The sequence below is a fragment of the Bombina bombina genome, chromosome 8, assembly GCF_027579735.1.
Source record: "Bombina bombina isolate aBomBom1 chromosome 8, aBomBom1.pri, whole genome shotgun sequence".
NCBI lineage: Eukaryota > Metazoa > Chordata > Amphibia > Anura > Bombinatoridae > Bombina > Bombina bombina.
The window spans coordinates 19,517,875-19,536,039 of record NC_069506.1 but is presented as its reverse complement, the minus strand read 5'-3'; the positions used below and the strand labels follow the sequence as shown (position 1 = coordinate 19,536,039).

The 18,165-nt window shown below is 43.1% G+C and overlaps 1 protein-coding gene across 2 annotated transcripts in view; it reads left to right on the top strand.

Moving 5' to 3' along the window:
• KMT2B (lysine methyltransferase 2B) overlaps positions 1-18,165 on the top strand; it is a 559,096-nt gene that overhangs the window by 290,054 nt on the left and 250,877 nt on the right. The window lies entirely within an intron of this gene.

The following is an 18,165-nucleotide window of genomic DNA, read 5'->3' as shown; positions in this document are numbered from 1 at the left end:
AGATTCTTTGCAACGAAATGGCAAGTTTATAGGAGCGAAGATGAGGGACCCCCAGTCCCCCATCACTAGGAAGTTTATGAAGCATGTTTTTATTAATTCTAGGGGGTCTGCGTCTCCAAATATAATCGTTTATAATTTTTTGTAGGATATCCAGGTCTTTCTGGGTGCCTGGGATGGGGATTGTCTGGAGGATATATAATATTTTTGGCAATAGCATCATTTTTGCTGTGTGGATTCTGCCTAGCCATGAAATCTTTTTGGGTAGCCAAGTTGAGGTAAGGTTTTTAAGTTCTGAGATTAAGGTACCATAATTGTGTATGCGGAGATCTGCTATGTTGGGGGTAATGCGAATGCCTAAATATTTTAGGAATTTTGTTGTAATTTGAGTGGGCAAGATAGTTTCAATTCGTCTAGAGATTGGTTAGTGAGATTGATAGGGAGATATTCAGATTTTGTCATATTAATCAGGAAATTGGATACAGTCCCATAATGGTCTAACTCTGAAATAGTTGTTCTAAGAGAGGGGAACGGGTTAGTGAGTGTCAGGAGGATGTCATCTGCGAATATGGCTAACTTGTGGGTTTGGTCATCTACTTCTATTCCACGTATCTGGTTATTAAGACGTATTTTAATAGCGAGCGGCTCTAAGGCTAAGATAAATAAGAGTGGGGATAAGGGGCATCCCTGTCTGGATCCATTTCTGATTTCAAAGGGGTCGGATAACGTACCGTTTATTCTGATTTGTGCTGTGGGATTGGTATATAAGGCTAGGATTTTTTGAATAAAAGAGTCTGGGAAGTTATATCGTCTTAGGGTTTCTTGTAGAAAAGTCCAGTCTAGTCTGTCAAATGCCTTTTCGGCGTCAGTCGATAGGAAAACAGTCGGGGATTGGGTTGTCGAGATGTATTCTAGGAGATTGAGAACTTTAACTGTATTATCTTTAGCCTCTCTATGGGGCACAAAACCCACTTGGTCTTGGTGGATTAAGGACGGAAGGATTTTATTAAGACGGGTGGCTAAAATTTTAGCGTAGAGTTTTAGATCTATATTAAGAAGGGAGATGGGTCTGTAATTGGCTGGGGAGTCAGTAGTTTTACCTGGTTTGGCAATAACAGAGATATTTGCTTGAAGCATGCTATCAGAGAAGGGACGGGAGGCATTTATGTGGTTAAATAGGTTTGTTAAGGGTGGGATTAGTAAATTTGCAAATGTTTTATAGTAGAGACCTGTATAGCCGTCTGGGCCTGGGGCTTTATTTTGTTTTAACTGTCGGATTGCGTCATTTACTTCTGAGGTGGATATAGGTTTCTCCAGTAATTCGCTTTGCTCAGTGGTCAATTGTGTGAGTGGAATATTCTTAAGGTATTGGGAGCATAGTTGGCGGTGTTTTCGGGTGTCCCTGTTGGGGTATAAGTTATAGAGTTTATGGTAGAATATTTTGAATTCGTTCGCTATAGTGTGTGTGTCTTCTATGATTTTACCTTGAGCTGATTTTATAGAGTGTACATAGGTTTTCTGTTGTTTTTTCAGAGCTCTTGCAAGGTATTTCCCTGGCTTATTACCCTCTCTATATAAATTTTGTTGGAGAAATAGCAATTGCCTTTGTGCTTTGACATGAAGGATGGAATTCAGTTTATCTCTCTTTACTTTGAGTTCCTCAAGAACAGCGTTATCTAGGGGGTTGATTTTGTGGGTGTAGTCTAGATCAGATATTTCAGAGGTTAAGCTTTCTATTTCTCCAACATAGGTGTGTCCGGTCCACGGCGTCATCCTTACTTGTGGGATATTCTCTTCCCCAACAGGAAATGGCAAAGAGCCCAGCAAAGCTGGTCACATGATCCCTCCTAGGCTCCGCCTTCCCCAGTCATTCTCTTTGCCGTTGTACAGGCAACATCTCCACGGAGATGGCTTAGAGTTTTTTAGTGTTTAACTGTAGTTTTTATTATTCAATCAAGAGTTTGTTATTTTAAAATAGTGCTGGTATGTACTATTTACTCTGAAACAGAAAAGAGATGAAGATTTCTGTTTGTAAGAGGAAAATGATTTTAGCAACCGTTACTAAAATCGATGGCTGTTCCACACAGGACTGTTGAGAGGAATTAACTTCAGTTGGGGGAACAGTGAGCAGACTTTTGCTGCTTGAGGTATGACACATTCTAACAAGACGATGTAATGCTGGAAGCTGTCATTTTCCCTATGGGATCCGGTAAGCCATTTTATTACAGACAGAAAAAAAGGGCTTCACAAGGGCTTTTTAAGACTGTAGACATTTTCTGGGCTAAATCGATTTATATATAAACATATTTTATACTCCATAGCCTTGAGGAATTATTTTAATCTTGGGAATTTTGTAAAATAACCGGCAGGCACTGTATTGGACACCTTATTCTCTAGGGGCTTTCCCTAATCATAGGCAGAGTCTCATTTTCGCGCCTGTATTGCGCACTTGTTTTTGAGAAGCATGACATGCAGATGCATGTGTGAGGAGCTCTGATACATAGAAAAGACTTTCTGAAGGCGTCATTTGGTATCGTATTCCCCTTTGGGCTTGGTTGGGTCTCAGCAAAGCAGATACCAGGGACTGTAAAGGGGTTAAATATAAAAACGGCTCCGGTTCCGTTATTTTAAGGGTTAAAGCTTCCAAATTTGGTGTGCAATACTTTTAAGGCTTTAAGACACTGTGGTGAAAATTTGGTGAATTTTGAACAATTCCTTCATACTTTTTCGCAATTGCAGTAATAAAGTGTGTTCAGTTTAAAATTTAAAGTGACAGTAACGGTTTTATTTTAAAACGTTTTTTGTACTTTGTTATCAAGTTTATGCCTGTTTAACATGTCTGAACTACCAGATAGACTGTGTTCTGAATGTGGGGAAGCCAAGGTCCCTTCTCATTTAAATAGATGTGATTTATGTGACACAAAATTTAGAGAAAATGATGCCCAAGATGATTCCTCAAGTGAGGGGAGTAAGCATGGTACTGCATCATCCCCTCCTTCGTCTACACCAGTCTTGCCCACACAAGAGGCCCCTAGTACATCTAGCGCGCCAATACTCCTTACTATGCAACAATTAACGGCTGTAATGGATAATTCTATCAAAAACATTTTAGCCAAAATGCCCACTTATCAGCGAAAGCGCGACTGCTCTGTTTTAGAAAATACTGAAGAGCATGAGGACGCTGATGATATTGTTTCTGAAGGGCCCCTACACCAGTCTGAGGGGGCCAGGGAGGTTTTGTCTGAGGGAGAAATTTCAGATTCAGGGAAAATTTCTCAACAAGCTGAACCTGATGTGATTACATTTAAATTTAAGTTGGAACATCTCCGCGCTCTGCTTAAGGAGGTGTTATCCACTCTGGATGATTGTGAGAATTTGGTCATCCCAGAGAAACTATGTAAAATGGACAAGTTCCTAGAGGTCCCGGGGCCCCCCGAAGCTTTTCCTATACCCAAGCGGGTGGCGGACATTGTAAATAAAGAATGGGAAAGGCCCGGTATACCTTTCGTCCCTCCCCCCATATTTAAAAAATTGTTTCCTATGGTCGACCCCAGAAAGGACTTATGGCAGACAGTCCCCAAGGTCGAGGGGGCGGTTTCTACTCTAAACAAACGCACCACTATACCCATAGAAGATAGTTGTGCTTTCAAAGATCCTATGGATAAAAAATTAGAAGGTTTGCTTAAAAAGATGTTTGTTCAGCAAGGTTACCTTCTACAACCAATTTCATGCATTGTCCCTGTCACTACAGCCGCGTGTTTCTGGTTCGATGAGCTAGAAAAGGCGATCACTAGTAATTCTCCTTCTTATGAGGAGATTATGGACAGAATCCGTGCTCTCAAATTGGCTAATTCTTTCACCCTAGACGCCACTTTGCAATTGGCTAGGTTAGCGGCGAAAAATTCTGGGTTTGCTATTGTGGCGCGCAGAGCGCTTTGGTTAAAATCTTGGTCAGCGGATGCGTCTTCCAAGAACAAATTGCTTAACATTCCTTTCAAGGGGAAAACGCTGTTTGGCCCTGACTTGAAAGAGATTATCTCTGATATCACTGGGGGCAAGGGCCACGCCCTTCCTCAGGATAGGTCTTTCAAGGCCAAAAATAAAACTAATTTTCGTCCCTTTCGTAGAAACGGACCAGCCCCAAGTGCTACGTCCTCTAAGCAAGAGGGTAATACTTCTCAAGCCAAGCCAGCCTGGAGACCAATGCAAGGCTGGAACAAGGGAAAGCAGGCCAAGAAACCTGCCACTGCTACCAAGACAGCATGAGATGTTGGCCCCCGATCCGGGACCGGATCTGGTGGGGGGCAGACTCTCTCTCTTCGCTCAGGCTTGGGCAAGAGATGTTCTGGATCCTTGGGCGCTAGAAATAGTCTCCCAAGGTTATCTTCTGGAATTCAAAGGGCTTCCCCCAAGGGGGAGGTTCCACAGGTCTCAATTGTCTTCAGACCACATAAAAAAACAGGCATTCTTACATTGTGTAGAAGACCTGTTAAAAATGGGAGTGATTCATCCTGTTCCATTAGGAGAACAAGGGATGGGGTTCTACTCCAATCTGTTCGTAGTTCCCAAAAAAGAGGGAACGTTCAGACCATTCTTAGATCTCAAGATCCTAAACAAGTTTCTCAAGGTTCCATCGTTCAAAATGGAAACCATTCGAACAATTCTTCCTTCCATCCAGGAAGGTCAATTCATGACCACGGTGGATTTAAAGGATGCGTATCTACATATTCCTATCCACAGGGAACATCATCGGTTCCTAAGGTTCGCATTCCTGGACAAGCATTACCAGTTCGTGGCACTTCCGTTCGGATTAGCCACTGCTCCAAGGATTTTCACAAAGGTACTAGGGTCCCTTCTAGCGGTGCTAAGACCAAGGGGCATTGCAGTAGTACCTTACTTGGACGACATTCTGATTCAAGCGTCGTCCCTTCCTCAAGCAAAGGCTCACACGGACATTGTCCTGGCCTTTCTCAGATCTCACGGATGGAAAGTGAACGTAGAAAAGAGTTCTCTATCTCCGTCAACGAGGGTTCCCTTCTTGGGAACAATAATAGACTCCTTAGAAATGAGGATTTTTCTGACAGAGGCCAGAAAAACAAAACTTCTAAACTCTTGTCAAATACTTCATTCCGTTCCTCTTCCTTCCATAGCGCAGTGCATGGAAGTAATAGGTTTGATGGTAGCGGCAATGGACATAGTTCCTTTTGCGCGCATTCATCTAAGACCATTACAACTGTGCATGCTCAGTCAGTGGAATGGGGACTATACAGACTTGTCTCCGACGATACAAGTAAATCAGAGGACCAGAGATTCACTCCGTTGGTGGCTGTCCCTGGACAATCTGTCACAGGGGATGAGCTTCCGCAGACCAGAGTGGGTCATTGTCACGACCGACGCCAGTCTGATGGGCTGGGGCGCGGTCTGGGGACCCCTGAAAGCTCAGGGTCTTTGGTCTCGGGAAGAATCTCTTCTACCGATATTCTGGAACTGAGAGCGATACTCAATGCTCTCAAGGCTTGGCCTCAGCTAGCAAAGGCCAAGTTCATACGGTTTCAATCAGACAACATGACGACTGTTGCGTACATCAACCATCAGGGGGGAACAAGGAGTTCCCTGGCGATGGAAGAAGTGACCAAAATCATTCAATGGGCGGAGACTCACTCCTGCCACTTGTCTGCAATCCACATCCCAGGAGTGGAAAATTGGGAAGCGGATTTTCTGAGTCGTCAGACATTACATCCGGGGGAGTGGGAACTCCATCCGGAAATCTTTGCCCACATTACTCAACTATGGGGCATTCCAGACATGGATCTGATGGCCTCTCGTCAGAACTTCGAGGTTCCTTGCTACGGGTCCAGATCCAGGGATCCCAAGGCGACTCTAGTAGATGCACTAGTAGCACCTTGGACCTTCAAACTAGCTTATGTATTCCCGCCGTTTCCTCTCATCCCCAGGCTGGTAGCCAGGATCAATCAGGAGAGGGCATCGGTGATCTTGATAGCTCCTGCGTGGCCACGCAGGACTTGGTATGCAGACCTGGTGAATATGTCATCGGCTCCACCATGGAAGCTACCTTTGAGACGAGACCTTCTTGTTCAGGGTCCGTTCGAACATCCGAATCTGGTTTCACTCCAACTGACTGCTTGGAGATTGAACGCTTGATCTTATCAAAGCGAGGGTTCTCAGATTCTGTTATTGATACTCTTGTTCAGGCCAGAAAGCCTGTAACTAGAAAAATTTACCACAAAATATGGAAAAAATATATCTGTTGGTGTGAATCTAAAGGATTCCCTTGGGACAAGGTAAAAATTCCTAAGATTCTATCCTTTCTTCAAGAAGGATTGGAGAAAGGATTATCTGCAAGTTCCTTGAAGGGACAGATTTCTGCCTTGTCTGTGTTACTTCACAAAAAGCTGGCAGCTGTGCCAGATGTTCAAGCCTTTGTTCAGGCTCTGGTTAGAATCAAGCCTGTTTACAAACCTTTGACTCCTCCTTGGAGTCTCAATTTAGTTCTTTCAGTTCTTCAGGGGGTTCCGTTTGAACCCTTACATTCCGTTGATATTAAGTTATTATCTTGGAAAGTTTTGTTTTTGGTTGCAATTTCTTCTGCTAGAAGAGTTTCAGAATTATCTGCTCTGCAGTGTTCTCCTCCTTATCTGGTGTTCCATGCAGATAAGGTGGTTTTACGTACTAAACCTGGTTTTCTTCCGAAAGTTGTTTCTAACAAAAACATTAACCAGGAGATAGTCGTGCCTTCTTTGTGTCCGAATCCAGTTTCAAAGAAGGAACGTTTGTTGCACAATTTGGATGTTGTTCGCGCTCTAAAATTCTATTTAGATGCTACAAAGGATTTTAGACAAACATCTTCCTTGTTTGTTGTTTATTCTGGTAAAAGGAGAGGTCAAAAAGCAACTTCTACCTCTCTCTCTTTTTGGATTAAAAGCATCATCAGATTGGCTTATGAGACTGCCGGACGGCAGCCTCCTGAAAGAATCACAGCTCATTCCACTAGGGCTGTGGCTTCCACATGGGCCTTCAAGAACGAGGCTTCTGTTGATCAGATATGTAAGGCAGCGACTTGGTCTTCACTGCACACTTTTACCAAATTTTACAAGTTTGATACTTTTGCTTCTTCTGAGGCTATTTTTGGGAGAAAGGTTTTGCAAGCCGTGGTGCCTTCCATTTAGGTGACCTGATTTGCTCCCTCCCTTCATCCGTGTCCTAAAGCTTTGGTATTGGTTCCCACAAGTAAGGATGACGCCGTGGACCGGACACACCTATGTTGGAGAAAACAGAATTTATGTTTACCTGATAAATTACTTTCTCCAACGGTGTGTCCGGTCCACGGCCCGCCCTGGTTTTTTAATCAGGTCTGATAATTTATTTTCTTTAACTACAGTCACCACGGTATCATATGATTTCTCCTATGCAAATATTCCTCCTTTACGTCGGTCGAATGACTGGGGAAGGCGGAGCCTAGGAGGGATCATGTGACCAGCTTTGCTGGGCTCTTTGCCATTTCCTGTTGGGGAAGAGAATATCCCACAAGTAAGGATGACGCCGTGGACCGGACACACCGTTGGAGAAAGTAATTTATCAGGTAAACATAAATTCTGTTTTCTAGTCTACCTTTCTTTTTGATTTGTGCTTTTGCTTTAATAAATTCTCCCCTGATTGTGCATTTGTGGGCTTCCCAAAGGGTTGCCACGTTTATATCTGGAGTGCTGTTATGTGCAAAATAGTCTTTAATATGAGTTGCGAAGAGCTTTGCTTGAATTGGGTCTAGTAGTATGGAGTCATCTAATTTCCATTGGAAGGCCCTAAATGGAGCAGAGGGCCAGTTAATATGACACGAAACTAGGGAGTGGTCGGACCAGGAAGTGTGTTTTATCTGTGAAAGTTTGGAATGAGATAGGAGTAAGTGATCTACCAATATATAATCTAGCCTGGAATAGTTGCGTTTGGGGTGGGAAAAAAAGGTGTAGTCACGTTTTTGGGGGTTGAAGTATCTCCATACATTGTGTATGCCTAAGGATTTGAATTTCCGCCAAATCTTGGGTAGGTTAGGGGTTTTGGTTCTGGATTCTGGGTTTGAGCAATCAACCGTAGGGTCTAGAGGGAAATTGAGATCTCCAGCTACTATAAGGGAGCCTTTTAATTCTTTTACAATTAAGTCTGAAATCGAATTTATAAATTGGTCTTGTCTGGAGTTAGGAGCGTAGGCATTCACTAAGGTTACCGGTTTACCAAATAGTAAGCCTTTTAGGCAGATATACCTACCTTCCTTATCTGGGATGCACCGTATCTTAGTGAACGGTAAGGATTTGTGGAGCAATATACTGACCCCATTGATTTTCTTATTAGGGTTTGTGCTGTGGAAGTGCTGCGGATATTGTGGGGAGAAGTGTTTGGGAATATTTTTAGATTTAAAGTGTGTTTCTTGGAGCATCAATATGTGTCCACCTTTTTTCTGGAGATCATTAATGGCCATTCTCCTTTTTTGGGGGCAATTTAGGCCTTTGACATTTTGAGTAAAAATAATCAGTTCATGTGGTGAGTGTCTATTCATTTTGGTTGTGTAAGAAAGATAATTTAATTTGAAGGGTGCCAGCATAGCTAATAAATTGGGCGTCATGTGTGCACACGGTAAGAGACAGAAGAGGAGGAAATATAGGGGGAGCAGAAAAAGGTAGAGAAAAGGAAGTAAAGAGAAAGAGAAAAGAGAAACAAAATACATTTTCCATCTTAAGTACATTGAACATTCCTAAAATTAAGGAGATAAACTCCCAACTGTATGAGAACCATTAAACTTTGCTAGTAACTAACAGTCAGCATATTATAAGAAATCAAGCATTTCAGTGCAATAAAAGGGAACTTACGAAAAAGAAAAAAAACATTGTGCAGCAATAAACCATTAATAAAGAAATATGGGCCCCAATCTAAACTGGGGCAGGGAGAATGGAAACAAAAAGTGGGGTTTACCACGAAACGTCAGTCAGCTTGTAACATCTCTAGAAGACATCTGGGGTGAAGCGGGTTTCTGTGTTCTCTTTTGACGGACTGGGATCCATTCCTTCCGTTGCGGGAGTGGTGGAAGTCCTGTGGTGTTGGGGTCTTTGATATGGGCGGGTAGGCCCTCAGCTAGTTGTGGTGGTTGAATGTCTAGTTCTCTGCAGATAGGTATGATGTCGTCTGTAGTGGAGCATGATAGGCGTCTGCCCTTCCATAGTATTATCAAATGAAAGGGAAAACCCCAACGGTATGGGATGCTTCTCTTCCGTAGGAGTGATGTTAGTGGTTTAAGATCTCTGCGTTTGGAGAGTGTCCTTTGAGATAGGTCAGCGAAAACCTGTATCTCTACATTGTCGTACCTGAGGGGTTGTTGTTCTCTTGCAAGTTTCATTAATTCTTCTTTTACTTGGTAATTGGTGATTCTGGCTATAACGTCTCTTGGCGGTTGGTCTATTTGTGGTTTGGGGCGCAGAGCTCTGTGAGCCCTGTCAATTTCAATTTTTGTCTGTGTTTCTTCTTTTTTCAGGGTACTGAAAAAGTTTTGAAGGTATTGCTCTAGGTCAGGTGTTGCAACAGCTTCAGGAATTCCTCTTAGTCTGATGTTATGGCGCCTGCTGCGATTTTCTGCGTCGTCCAGTTTATCTTCCAGCTCTGAAATGTTTGCACCCTGACGTTGAATAGTGTGATGGAGCTCTGTGATAGCTTCTGCTTGGGCATCTTGTGTGTTTTCAAGTGATTCTACCCTGTGTCCTATTTCAGAGATGTCTTTCTTGAGGTCAGAGATCTCATCTTTAATGCATTGCTTGACTTGAGTTATTAGTGATGAAAAGTCTTTTTTTGAGGGGATTGAGTGAAATAGAGCTGTGGGTATGGTAATGCTATCTGCAGGTTGATCACTTTCAGATTCTGATGAGCTTTGGCCTGAGACAAGATCAGGGGGGTCAACTTCTTCTGAAGCATTGGCTTTATTTTCCAAGGTCTTAAAGAATGTATTTACAGTGTGAGACGTGGCTTTCAGCTGCTTGCTGCTTTTACTTGGTTTACTGCCTTTCTTTGGCGACATTTTTTAGCGTAGATAGAGAGGTTTGCAAGACCAGTTAGGAGCTGCAAAAAAAATGGAAGGTGACTCTAGGATCTGAATTGACAGTTATGTCCCTTTTAGTAGGAGAAATTAGGTTGCAGCGTGATCCCTCAAATAAGGTAAAGGATTGTGCCCTCAGGTCTTTTCACTGTTAGATTTTTGATGAGGAGAAGCTTACGTTGGCAATAAGCTATCTAGAGTGTTGCCCCTCTGCAGTTTATTCAAAGATCTTTTTTATGTAGGCATGTAGGGGTTAATGCTTGAGCCTTTTGTGTTACATTATGTGCCGGTGCTGCGATATGAACATGTGTGTTCTTAGTGCAAATATATCCCCACAGTAAAGCTGCCGGACATAGGTCTAACTGAGAGATGTGTCTCGCTCTGCTGCTTCAGCTATTAGTGCCGGACTTCTCCTTTGGTTGTGCGCGGTGCGCACATTGCTTTATTTTAGGCTGCGGCCTACCGCGTGACTCACCTCCGCATCGGGAAGCCGTGACTTGTTGCCCAGTGCTTTGTTGCTGCTCCGGTTTGCCTCGACTCAAGACGCTCAGTTGATATGGGCTAACCGCGAGAGCCGAAGTGCTGGTGTCTCATTTAGGAGCGTTGGCGGGTGCGTGAAGGCCGCAGTCATGCGTTCACTTTTAGGAGGTGCTCCGGTAATTAAATTTGCAGATAGACGGTCCCAGAGTGGCTAGTCACAGAGTGAATGTGTTTGCCGAGGATTGTGGCTGTTAGTTTGCGTGAGGCATGAGCCTGAACCGTTCTCATACAGATAGGGCTGAGGAGCTCTAAGAGAAAGCAGCCATCTCCTAGGCTGGCTAGCTCCGCCCTCCAGATCTTGGGTATTTCTATCCCATACGTCACCAGCTCATGGACTCTTGCCAATTACATGAAGGAAAACATAATTTATGTAAGAACTTACCTGATAAATTAATTTCTTTTATATTGGCAAGACTCCATGAGGCCCACCCTTTTCTCTTGTTAAGTGTAGTCAGTCCACGGGTCATCCATTACTTATGGAATATATCTCTTCCTAACAGGAAGCTGCAAGAGGATCACCCAAGCAGAGCTGCTATATAGCTCCTCCCCTCACATGTCATATTCAGTCATTCTCTTGCAGCCTAACTAAAGATAGGTCGCTGTGAGAGGTCTGTGGTGTTTTTTAACTTAGTTTATTTCTTCAATCAAAAGTTTGTTATTTTAAATGGCACCGGAGTGTGCTGTTTGTTCTCAGGCAGCATTAGAAGAAGAATCTGCCTGCGTTTTCTATGATCTTAGCAGACGTAACTAAGATCCACTGGCTGTTCTCATCTGAGGAGTGAGGTAACTTCAGAAAAGGGGAATAGCATGCAGGGCCCCCCTGCAAACGAGGTATGTGCAGTAAATTATTTTTCTGAGGAATGGAATTGACTTAGAAAATACTGCTGATACCAATGTAACGTAAGTTCAGCCTTAAATGCAGTGATAGCGACTGGTATTAGGCTGATGAGTGTGTGTACACTGAATGTATTTTTCTAAGGAATGGAATTGACTCTGAAAATACTGTTAATACTGAAATAATGTATGAGCCTTAACTGCAGTAAAAGCGACTGGTAGCAGGCTTATTAATAACACTTCATAACTTTTAAAATGTATGTTCAAAACGTTTAATGGCATGTTAATCGTTTTTTGTGAGGTACTTGGTGATAAAACTTATTGGGGCATGATTTTTACCACATGGCCATCTTTGTTTTCTGCATAGAAACAGTTATCTGAGCTTCCCCACTGTTGTAATATGAGTGGGAGGGGCCTAATTTAGCGCTTTTTTTGCGCAGTAAAAATTCAGTCACAATCTGTCTACTTCATCCTCCATGATCCAGATCGTCTCTAGAGAGCTCAGGGGTCTTCAAAATTCATTTTGAGGGAGGTACAGTGTGTTTTGACTGTGTTAAAAACGTTAATTATTGAATTGTTATCCGTTTTTGGGTATTAAGGGGTTAATCATCCATTTGCTGGTGGGTGCAATCCTTTGCTAACTTAATACATTTACTGTGAAAAATTGGTTGCTATAACTATTTTGGTTCATTGTTATTTCAACTGTGACAGCTTTTTGTGCTTCTTAAAGGCACAGTAGCGTTTTTTATATTGCTTGTAAATTTATTTAGAAAAGTATTTCCAAGCTTGCTAGTCTCATTGCTAGTCTGTTTAAACATGTCTGACTCAGATGAATCTCTTTGTTCACTATGTTTAAAGGCCAATGTGGAGCCCAATAGAAATTTGTGTACTAATTGCATTGATGTTACTTTAAATAAAAGTCAATCTTTACATGTAAAGAAATTATCACCAGACAACGAGGGGGAAGTTATGCCGACTAACTCTCCTCACGTGTCAGTACCTTCGCCTCCCGCTCAGGAGGTGCCTGATTTTGTGGCGCCAAGTACATCAGGGAGGCCCTTACAAATCACTTTGCAAGACATGGCTACTGTTATGACAGAAGTATTATCTAAATTGCCAGAATTAAGAGGCAAGCGCGATAGCTCTGGGTTAAGGACAGAGCGCGCGGATGAGGTGAGAGCCATGTCAGATACTGCGTCACAGTTTGCAGAACATGAAGACGGAGAGCTTCATTCTGTGGGTGACGGATCTGATCCAGGGAGACTGGATTCAGAGATTTCTAATTTTAAATTTAAGCTTGAGAACCTCCGCATATTGCTAGGGGAGGTATTAGCGGCTCTGAATGATTGTAACACGGTTGCAATTCCAGAAAAATTATGTAGGTTGGATAGATACTATGCGGAACCGGTGTGTACTGACGTGTTTCCTATACCTAAAAGGCTTACAGAGATTATTAGCAAGGAGTGGGATAGACCTGGTGTGCCTTTTTCCCCTCCTCCCATATTTAGGAAAATGTTTCCTATAGACACCACCACACGAGACTTATGGCAGACGGTCCCTAAGGTGGAGGGAGCAGTTTCTACTTTAGCTAAGCGTACCACTATCCCGGTGGAGGACAGTTGTGCCTTTTCAGATACAATGGATAAGAAATTAGAGGGTTACCTTAAGAAAATGTTTGTTCAACAAGGTTTTATCTTACAGCCCCTTGCATGCATTGCGCCTGTCACTGCTGCGGCGGCATTCTGGTTTGAGTCTCTTGAAGAGGCCATTCGCACAGCTCCATTGGATGAAATTATGAACAAGCTTAAAGCACTTAAGCTAGCTAACGCATTTGTTTCTGATGCCGTCGTACATTTAACCAAACTTACGGCTAAGAACTCCGGATTCGCCATCCAAGCGCGCAGAGCGCTATGGCTTAAATCCTGGTCAGCTGACGTGACTTCTAAATCTAAATTGCTTAATATTCCTTTCAAAGGGCAGACCTTATTCGGGCCCGGCTTGAAAGAAATTATAGCTGACATTACGGGAGGTAAGGGCCATGCTCTACCTCAGGACAGGGCCAAATCAAAGGCCAAACAGTCTAATTTTCGTGCCTTTCGTAACCTCAAGGCAGGAGCAGCATCAACTTCCTCCGCTCCAAAACAGGAAGGAGCTGTTGCTCGTTAGACGGGGCTGGAAAACTAACCAGTCCTGGAACAAGGGCAAGCAGGCCAGAAAACCTGCTGCTGCCCCTAAAACAGCATGAAGAGAGGGCCCCCTATCCGGAAACTGATCTAGTGGGGGGCAGACTTTCTCTCTTCGCCCAGGCTTGGGCAAGAGATGTCCAGGATCCCTGGGCGTTGGAGATCATATCTCAGGGATATCTCCTGGACTTCAAAACTTCTCCTCCACGAGGGAGATTTCATCTTTCAAGGTTATCAGCAAACCAAATAAAGAAAGAGGCGTTACTACGCTGTGTACAAGACCTCTTACTAATGGGGGTGATCCACCCAGGTCCGCGGACGGAACACGGGCAAGGATTCTATTCAAATCTATTTGTGGTTCCCAAGAAAGAGGGAACCTTCAGACCAATCTTGGACTTAAAAATCCTAAACAAATTCCTAAGAGTTCCATCATTCAAAATGGAAACTATTCGAACCATCCTTCCCATGATCCAAGAGGGTCAGTACATGACCACAGTGGACTTAAAGGATGCCTACCTTCACATACCGATTCACAAGGATCATTATCGGTACCTAAGATTTGCTTTCCTAGACAGGCATTACCAGTTTGTAGCTCTTCCCTTCGGGTTAGCTACGGCTCCAAGAATCTTTACAAAAGTTCTGGGCTCACTTCTGGCGGTACTAAGACCGCGAGGCATAGCGGTGACTCCGTACCTAGACGACATTCTGATACAAGCGTCAAGTTTTCAAACTGCCAAGTCTCATACAGAGATAGTTCTGGCATTTCTGAGGTCGCATGGGTGGAAGGTGAACGTGGAAAAGAGTTCTCTATTACCACTTACAAGGGTTCCCTTTCTAGGGACTCTTATAGATTCTGTAGAGATGAAAATTTACCTGACGGAGGCCAGGTTATCAAAACTTCTAAATGCTTGCCGTGTCCTTCATTCCATGCCACACCCGTCAGTAGCTCAGTGCATGGAAGTAATAGGCTTAATGGTAGCGGCAATGGACATAGTACCATTTGCGCGCCTGCATCTCAGACCGCTGCAATTGTGCATGCTAAGTCAGTGGAATGGGGATTACTCAGATTTGTCCCCCCTGCTAAATCTGGATCAAGAGACCAGAGATTCTCTTCTATGGTGGCTTTCTCGGCCACATCTGTCCAAGGGGATGACCTTTCGCAGGCCAGATTGGACGATTGTAACAGACGCCAGCCTTCTAGGCTGGGGCGCAGTCTGGAACTCCCTGAAGGCTCAGGGACTATGGACTCAGGAGGAGAAACTCCTCCCAATAAATATTCTGGAATTAAGAGCAATAGTCAATGCTCTCCTAGCTTGGCCTCAGTTAGCAACACTGAGGTTCATCAGATTTCAGTCGGACAACATCACGACTGTGGCTTACATCAACCATCAAGGGGGAACCAGAAGTTCCCTAGCGATGTTGGAAGTCTCAAAGATAATTCGCTGGGCAGAGTCTCACTCTTGCCACCTGTCAGCGATTTACATCCCAGGCGTGGAGAACTGGGAGGCGGATTTTCTAAGTCGCCAGACTTTTCATCCGGGGGAGTGGGAACTTCATCCGGAGGTCTTTGCTCAACTGATTCATCGTTGGGGCAAACCAGATCTGGATCTCATGGCGTCTCGTCAGAACGCCAAGCTTCCTTGTTACGGATCCAGGTCCAGGGACCCGGGAACGGTGCTGATAGATGCTCTGACAGCCCCTTGGGTCTTCAACATGGCTTATGTGTTTCCACCATTTCCGATGCTTCCTCGTTTGATTGCCAAGATCAAACAGGAGAGAGCTTCGGTGATTCTGATAGCGCCTGCGTGGCCACGCAGGACCTGGTATGCAGACCTAGTGGACATGTCGTCCTGCCCACCGTGGTCTCTGCCTCTGAGACAGGACCTTCTAATTCAGGGTCCTTTCAACCATCCAAATCTAATTTCTCTGAGGCTGACTGCATGGAGATTGAACGCTTGATTCTATCAAAGCGTGGCTTCTCGGAGTCGGTTATTGATACCTTAATACAGGCTAGGAAGCCTGTTACCAGAAGAATTTACCATAAGATATGGCGTAAATATTTATATTGGTGCGAATCCAAGAGTTACTCATATGGAGTAAGGTTAGGATTCCTAGGATATTGTCTTTTCTACAAGAGGGTTTAGAAAAGGGCTTATCTGCTAGTTCGTTAAAGGGACAGATTTCTGCTCTGTCTATTCTTCTACACAAACGTCTGGCAGAAGTTCCAGACGTTCAGGCTTTTTGTCAGGCTTTAGCTAGGATTAAGCCTGTGTTTAAGACTGTTGCTCCGCCGTGGAGCTTAAACTTAGTTCTTAACGTTCTTCAAGGCGTTCCATTTGAACCCCTTCATTCCATTGATATCAAGCTGTTATCCTGGAAGGTTCTGTTTTTGATGGCTATTTCCTCGGCTCGAAGAGTCTCTGAGTTTTCTGCCTTACATTGTGATTCTCCTTATCTGATTTTTCATTCAGACAAGGTAGTTCTGCGTACTAAACCTGGGTTCTTACCTAAGGTAGTTACTAACAGGAATATCAATCAAGAGATTGTTGTTCCATCACTGTGTCCTAACCCTTCTTCAAAGAAGGAACGACTTTTGCATAATCTGGAGATAGTCCGTGCCCTGAAGTTCTATTTGCAGGCAACTAAAGATTTTCGTCAAACTTCTTCCCTGTTTGTCGTTTACTCTGGACAGAGAAGAGGTCAAAAGGCTTCGGCTACCTCTCTTTCTTTTTGGCTTCGTAGCATAATACGTTTAGCCTATGAGACTGCTGGACAGCAGCCTCCTGAAAGGATTACAGCTCATTCTACTAGAGCTGTGGCTTCCACCTGGGCCTTTAAAAATGAGGCCTCTGTTGAACAGATTTGCAAGGCTGCAACTTGGTCTTCACTTCACACTTTTTCAAAATTTTACAAATTTGACACTTTTGCTTCTTCGGAGGCTATTTTTGGGAGAAAGGTGCTTCAGGCAGTGGTTCCTTCTGTTTAAGGTTCCTGCCTTGTCCCTCCCTTCATCCGTGAACTTTAGCTTTGGTATTGGTATTCCATAAGTAATGGATGACCCATGGACTGACTACACTTAACAAGAGAAAACATAATTTATGCTTACCTGATAAATTTATTTCTCTTGTAGTGTAGTCAGTCCACGGCCCGCCCTGTCTTTAAGGCAGATCTAAATTTTAATTAAACTCCAGTCACCACTGCACCCTATGGTTTCTCCTTTCTCGTCTGGTTTTGGTCGAATGACTGAATGACATGTGAGGGGAGGAGCTATATAGCAGCTCTGCTTGGGTGATCCTCTTGCAGCTTCCTGTTAGGAAGAGATATATTCCATAAGTAATGGATGACCCGTGGACTGACTACACTACAAGAGAAATAAATTTATCAGGTAAGCATAAATTATGTTTTTTATGGTGGTTATGATTTTTTTGTATAAAGCACACTTTTATTTCCAGTACCTCTTTTGTATGCTTTTTTACTTATTTTTTTACCCCACTACTTGGCTATTCGTTCAACTGAGTTGTGGGTTTGGTGAGGGGTGTATTTATAGGCATTTTGAGGTTTGGGAAACATTGCCCCTCCTGGTAGGTTTGTATATCCCATACGTCACTAGCTCATGGACTCTTGCCAATATGAAAGATTAATTTATCAGGTAAGTTCTTACATAAATTATGTTATTCTTTTTTCCATTTTCTTTCGGTCGAATGACTGGGTATTATGGGTAGGGGAGTGACACTTAAAGGGACACTGAACCCAATTTTTTTCTTTTATCTTTGATTTTAGATAGAGCATGCAATTTTAAGCAACTTTCTAATTTACTCCTATTATCAAATTCTCTTCATTCTCTTGGTATCTTTATTTGAAATGCAAGAATGTAAGTTTAGATTCCGGCCCATTTTTGGTGAACACAATGTGTTGTTCTTGCCGATTGGTGGATAAATTCACCCACCAATAAACAAGTGCTTTCCATGGGTCTGAACCAAAAAAATTGTTTACATGCCTTCTTTTTCTAATAAAGAAAGCAAGAGAACAAAGAAAAATTGCTAATAGGAGTAAATTAGAAAGTTGCTTAAATTTGCATGTTCTATGCGAATCACGAAAGAAAAAAATTGGGGTTCAGTGTCCCTTTAACAGCTTTGCTGTGGTGCTCTTTGTCTCCTCCTGCTGGCCAGGAGTGATATTCCCACTATTAATTGATGACGTTGTGTACTCTCCATATCCGGAAATAAATTTATCAGGTAAGCATAAATTTTGTTTTTAAAGGGACAGTAAGCACCTTGTGTTGCTATAGAATAACATATCCGCCAAGTCTTAATGTTTTTAAAACAAATTTTTTATTGCAATTTTTCAATAGAAAACACTTCACCCACCATTTGCCTTACTTGGAGGAGCTAATATGGGCTTTATTCCACAGATGACAAGGCTAGTCATTGTCATAATGTTAGTATAGTTGTTTTATAGCGCTGCGGAATCTGTTGGCGCTCTACAAATAACCAATAATAATAATGGTTTGCTGCTGTT